The sequence below is a fragment of the Mastomys coucha genome, unplaced genomic scaffold (genome assembly GCF_008632895.1).
Source record: "Mastomys coucha isolate ucsf_1 unplaced genomic scaffold, UCSF_Mcou_1 pScaffold20, whole genome shotgun sequence".
Taxonomy (NCBI): domain Eukaryota; kingdom Metazoa; phylum Chordata; class Mammalia; order Rodentia; family Muridae; genus Mastomys; species Mastomys coucha.
In genome coordinates this window covers 62,793,041-62,798,731 of record NW_022196903.1, presented here as the reverse complement: position 1 = coordinate 62,798,731, position 5,691 = coordinate 62,793,041, and positions in this window count along the sequence as shown.

Here is a 5,691-nt window from a genome sequence, read left to right as displayed (position 1 = left end):
ACTCGTGGGGCCTGTGCCTCTCTGTTGTCTGTTCCCGGCTTAGGAACTCACTGGAGAGAAGATGGCAGATCTCACCGCTTCTTTTTCTTCTAGAGCTTTCAGATATATCAAATTGCTGGTATATGCTCTCTCCAGTTTCTTTTTGTAGGCACTTAAAGCTATGAGCTTTCATCTTAGGATTGCTTTCATTATGTTCCATAAGTTTGGGTATATTGTGGCTTTGTTTTCATTAAACTCTAGAAAGTCTTTAATTTCTTTCTTTATTTCTTCCTTGACCAAGTTATCATTGAGTAAAGTGTTGTTAAGCTTCCATGTATGTGTGAGCATTCTACTGTTTAGGTTGTTATTGAGGAGCAGCCTTAGGCCATGGTGATCTGATATGATGCAAGGAATTATTTCAATCTTCTTATATCTGTTGAGGCCTGATCTGTGACCAAATATATGGTCAATTTTGGAGAAGGTACCATGAGGTGCTAAGAAGAAGGTATATCCTTTTGTTTTAGGATAAAAAGTTCTATAGATATCTGTTAAATCCATTTGTTTTATAACTTCTGTTAGTCTTACTGTGTCTTTGTTTATTTTCTGTTTCTGTGATCTGTCCATTGCAAAGAGTGGAGTGTTGAAATCTCCCACTATTATTGTGTGTGTTACAATGTGTTCTTTGAGCTTTAGTAAAGTTTCTTGTATGAATGTAGATGCCCTTTTATTTGGAGCATAGAGGTTCAGAGTTAAAAGTTGTTCGTGGATTGGAAAGATTGATATTGTAAAAATGGTCATCTTTTCGAAAGCAATCTACAGATTCAATGCAATCCCCATCAAAATTCCAACTCAATTCTTCACAGACTTATAAAGAGGATATTACAATTTCATCTGCAATAACAAAAACCCAGGATAGTGAAAACTATTCTGAACAATAAAGGAACCTCTGGTGGAATCACCATCCTGGACCTTAAGCTGTACTACAGAGCAATTGTGATTAAAAACTGCATGGAATTGGTAAAGTGACAGACAGGTAGATCAATGGAATAGAATTGAAGACCCAGAAATGCATCCACAAACCTATTGCCACTTGATCTTTGAGAAAGGATCTAAAACCATCCAGTGGAAAAAAGACAGCATTTTCAAGAAATGGTGCTGGCTCAACTTTCCGTTAGCATGTAGAAGGATGCAAATTGATCCATTTTTATCTCCTTGTACAAAGTGGGCAAGAGCCTGTAGCACATAGGTACAGGTGAAAATTTCCTGAACAGAACTTCAATAGCTTATGCTCTAAGATCAAGAATCGACAAATGGGACCTCATAAAGTTGCAAAGCTTCTGTAAGGCAAAAGACACTGTCAATAGGATAAAACTGCAACCAACAAATTGGGAAAAGATCTTTACAAATACTATATCTGATAGAGGGCTAATATCCAATATATAGAAAGAACTCAAGAAGTTAGACTCCAGAGAACCAAATAACACTATCAAAAATGGGGTACAGAGCTAAACAAAGAATTCTGAATGGACGAATACCAAGTGGCTCAGAAGCACCTAAAGAAATGTTCAACATCCTTTTTCATCAGGGAAATGCAAATCAAAACAACCCTGAAGTTCCACCTCACACCAGTCAGAATGGCTAGGATAAAAAACTCCAATGACAGCAGATGCTGAAGAGGTTTTGGAGAAAGAGGAATACTCCTTCATTTCTGGTGGGACTGCAAGCTGGTACAACCCTCTGGAAATCAGTTTGGCTCTTCATTTAGAAATTTGACATAGTACTACCAGAGGACCCAGCTATACCACTCCTGGGCATATACCCAGAAGATGCTTCAACATTTAATAAGGACACATGCTCCACCATGTTTATAGCAGTCTTATTTCTAATAGCCTGAAACTGGAAACAACCCAGATATCCCTCAACAGAGGAATGGATACAGAAATTGTGGTACATCTACACAATGGAGTAGTACTCAGCTATTAAATTTGATTTTATTTGATTTTATGAAATTCTTAGGGAACTGGATGTATCTGGAGAATATCTTCCTGAGTGATGTAACCCAATCACAAAAGACCACACATGGTATGAATTCTCTGATAAGTGGTTATTAGCCCAGAAGTCTGGAATACCAGAAGAACAACCCACAAACCCCAAGAAACTCAAGAAGAAGGAAGACCAAAATGTGGACATTTCAATCATTCTTAAAAGGGGGAACAAATTACCCATGGAAGGAGTTGCAGAGACTAACTATGGAGCAGAGACTGAAGGAAGGACAATCCAGCCTTATATAGCTGTCTGCTGAGAGGCTCTAACAATCCCCTACTAATATAGAAGTAGAGGCTCATAACCATCCATTGAACTGAGTACAGGGTCCCTAATGAAGGAGTTAGAGAAAGGACCAAAGGAGCTGCAGGGTTTGCAGCCCCTTAGTACAAACAACAATATGAACTAACTAGTACTCTCAGAACTCCCAGGGACTCAACCCCCAAACAAGGAGTTCACATGGTGGGACTGATTGCTCTGTCAGCATGTATATAGTAGAGAATTGCAAAGTCAGTCATCAATGAGAGGAGAGGCCCTTGGCCCTGTGAAGGTTCTGTGCCCCAGTGTAGGAGAATGCCAGGGCCAATAATTGGGAGAGGATGGAGTGGCAAGCAGGGAGAGGATGGAGTGGCAGCAGGGGTTTGTTCTTGTTTTATTTTTTAGGGGAAACTGGGAAAGAAGAAATCATATGACATGTAAACAAAGAAAATATCTAAATTAAAAAAAAAAATAAAACCCAAATCAAACCAAACCAACCAACCAAATAAACATACAAACAAACAAAAACCAAATTATGATCTAATACATCATTATACATCTTTTGATTAGTGCCTTAAGGTGTCCTAGGGAATCCTTATGATTCCACTTCATGAAGAAAATAACCAATTATCAAAAAAAATTTAGTATGTTTCCATCAAAACATGAAAACTACAATCCCCCCATTCTTAGCTTTAGCTTAGATATAATATTACCTTACTTCAAGGAAAGGATGATGTTTAGTATTCTTCACTAATTGGTTTTATTGTAGCACTTAGGTTTTTTTAAACTTTTATTTATTTTAAATATTTCTTTATTTTTAATTATGTGTAGTTGCCTATGGAGTTATAGGTGATTTGAGCTGCCTTGGGTATGCTAGGAATCAAACCCAGATATTTTGCCAGATCAGTGAGCACTCTTAACCAGAGGAGCCATTGTAAGGCCCAAAGTCAGCCTGTAAACTGTACCTGTCCAAGGACCAGGTAGCTTCCTGGAATGCTGGGAGTTGTAGTTCCCAGCATTCCCAGGGACCCAATCCTCAACCCATCCCCTACAGTGGAGATAGCAAGCATTTTGTTTTTTAAATGGAGACCTTCTTTTGGTAAAATTATAGTGACATTTTAATACCTGGTTTCTGGATTCTGGCTATGGGGTATCCTATTGGAGAACGGGAGGACCTGATGATGTCTATGTATCCCCACTCAGGGTAAAATGATCTGTCCCATGGCCTGATGACTAATGCTGGTCCATTGGGGAGGTCAGCCAGAGTCACCAGCTTTTTGTTTTGTTTTGTTTTTCTTCTGACCTTCTCCGAGTGACCCTGGGACCACTATGCTCCTCCCACTTGGGTCGTTGTCAGCTAGGTTCAAAGGCTGAGGCTGCACAACAAAGCAGAGGAACCATAGATGCATTCCAGGTCCCTCTGGATCAAACTGAGGGTTTGGACTTTGCTAGCATGGTTTGGGGGGCTGAAGAGATCTCAGAGAGGCCAGGCCTCTGATGTTCCTAGCATTTGGGTTATATAAGAAGGCTATAAGGACATTTCTTTTCGTCAGACTAGTGGACTTCCAAAGCTGAGGACTCCAACTGTTAAATGTTGTCTCATGTTTTTTGTTGTCATTTGGATCTTTGTTTTTTGTGTTGATTTGACTCTGTGTCTTGTCTTATAGATATACCTCTTGTTTTTTTTTTTTCATATTCCAATCATTTTATTCAGAAAATTGTCTTCTGTAAAGTATCTAAGCATGCCCTATCATTGCCAAGCAACGTTTATTTTTAAATTTTTTCTTTTATTTAATTTGTTTTTTATTAGATATTTTCTTCATTTACATGTTATATTATTTCTCCTTTCTCAGTTTCCCCTCCAACAAACAAACAAACAAACAAACAAAAACAACAAGAACAAACCCCTGTTGCCTCTCCCCTCTCCATGCTTTCCCACATTTCCCTACAAGTTCAAGGTGGGATGTTGATGTTCTAAAGTGCATACTGTATCTCTACTGTTGCTTTTCTATATTTTTTCCCTGTCCCTGTCTTCCTACAAGTTTCAGTGAACACTGAATCCTCCTTTTCTGATTTTATTTATCATGGGAGGGTTGATCATTAAGCATGTCTATAAAAAAATCAAAGAAAGGAAAAAAGATCCTGACTAAGGTCTTTCTAGAAGATGTGACAACAAGTGAAGAAATGGAGAAATGACTTGCTGTTTCATTGTTGCCTCACAACTTAAAACCCTCAAGTTTCCAGTACAAAACTGTAGGTTTCTTGGTTGTATTATATTGCTGTGGCTCTCCACAAAATTCTCTCAAAGAAAAGCATTTATTTGGGACTTGCTTAGAGTTTAGATCATCATTCTCATGTTGGGGAACATGGCTGCATAAAGGTAGACATGAGACATGAGAGTTTAATACCTGAATCAGTTTGTATGGTACTAGCAAGAAATAAGTGCCAAACACTAAATTTCATGTAGTATTCAGCAATACATGAATGTAAAAGTGTTTCTTTTTTGGTTTATGTAGAGATTTTGCTTGAAGCAGTGTTCTTCTGTGCAGTTAGGGCTGCTGTTAAGCTCACGATCCTCATTATACAGTCTTTTATTTACTAGGATTAAGGTCAAATAACTGATTCTGAAAAAGCTTTCTGGACAAATTTTAATATATTAACAATGTGCTAAATAGCCATTAATATCTTGACTTCCTGTGTTGGTGACATTTTCTCCTAGAGATGCAGACAATGAGGCTGGTAACTGTGTCATCTGGATTTCATACCAACCACCTTACATTGGAAAATTGAAAACAAACTGTTACATAATTGTTTGTGTTATTGTGAAATGTAATTTAAATCTAATTAAAATGTAATTTAAATTTAAATGTGATTTACATTTAAATATTTTAAATAATTTTTGTTTCTCTATTTACAATGATAAAATTTCCTTTCACAGTAAGGTACACACACAAATGGATTCAAAGATAGCAATAAAGAAAAGTTAGCCCATGAGAGCCGCCATCCTCTCTCCATTGAGTTCCTAAGCTGGGAGCAGCCACCCGGGAGGCACAGGCCCCACAAGTCGTAGGGGAGCCACCGGGCAGCAGGGACAGGATCCTCTCAGCTTCCAAGTGGCAAAGGTGGATCAGCAATCTTAGCTGCCCCTCCCTTGCATGAGGAGGGTCTGCCTCCAAGGACCGCCTTTGACCCGGAGTCTCCCGTGAGAGCCACCATCTTCTCTCCAGTGAGTTCCTAAGCCGGGAGCAGCCACCTGGGAGGCACAGACCCCACAAGTCGCAGGGGTCTTGCAGGGCGTCAGGGACAGGACAAGCTCCAGTCAGAGTCATTAAGAACATCTATGACCAAAAATCAAGAGATGGTGAAAGGCAAACGCAAGAATCCTACCAACAGAAATCAAGACTACTTGGC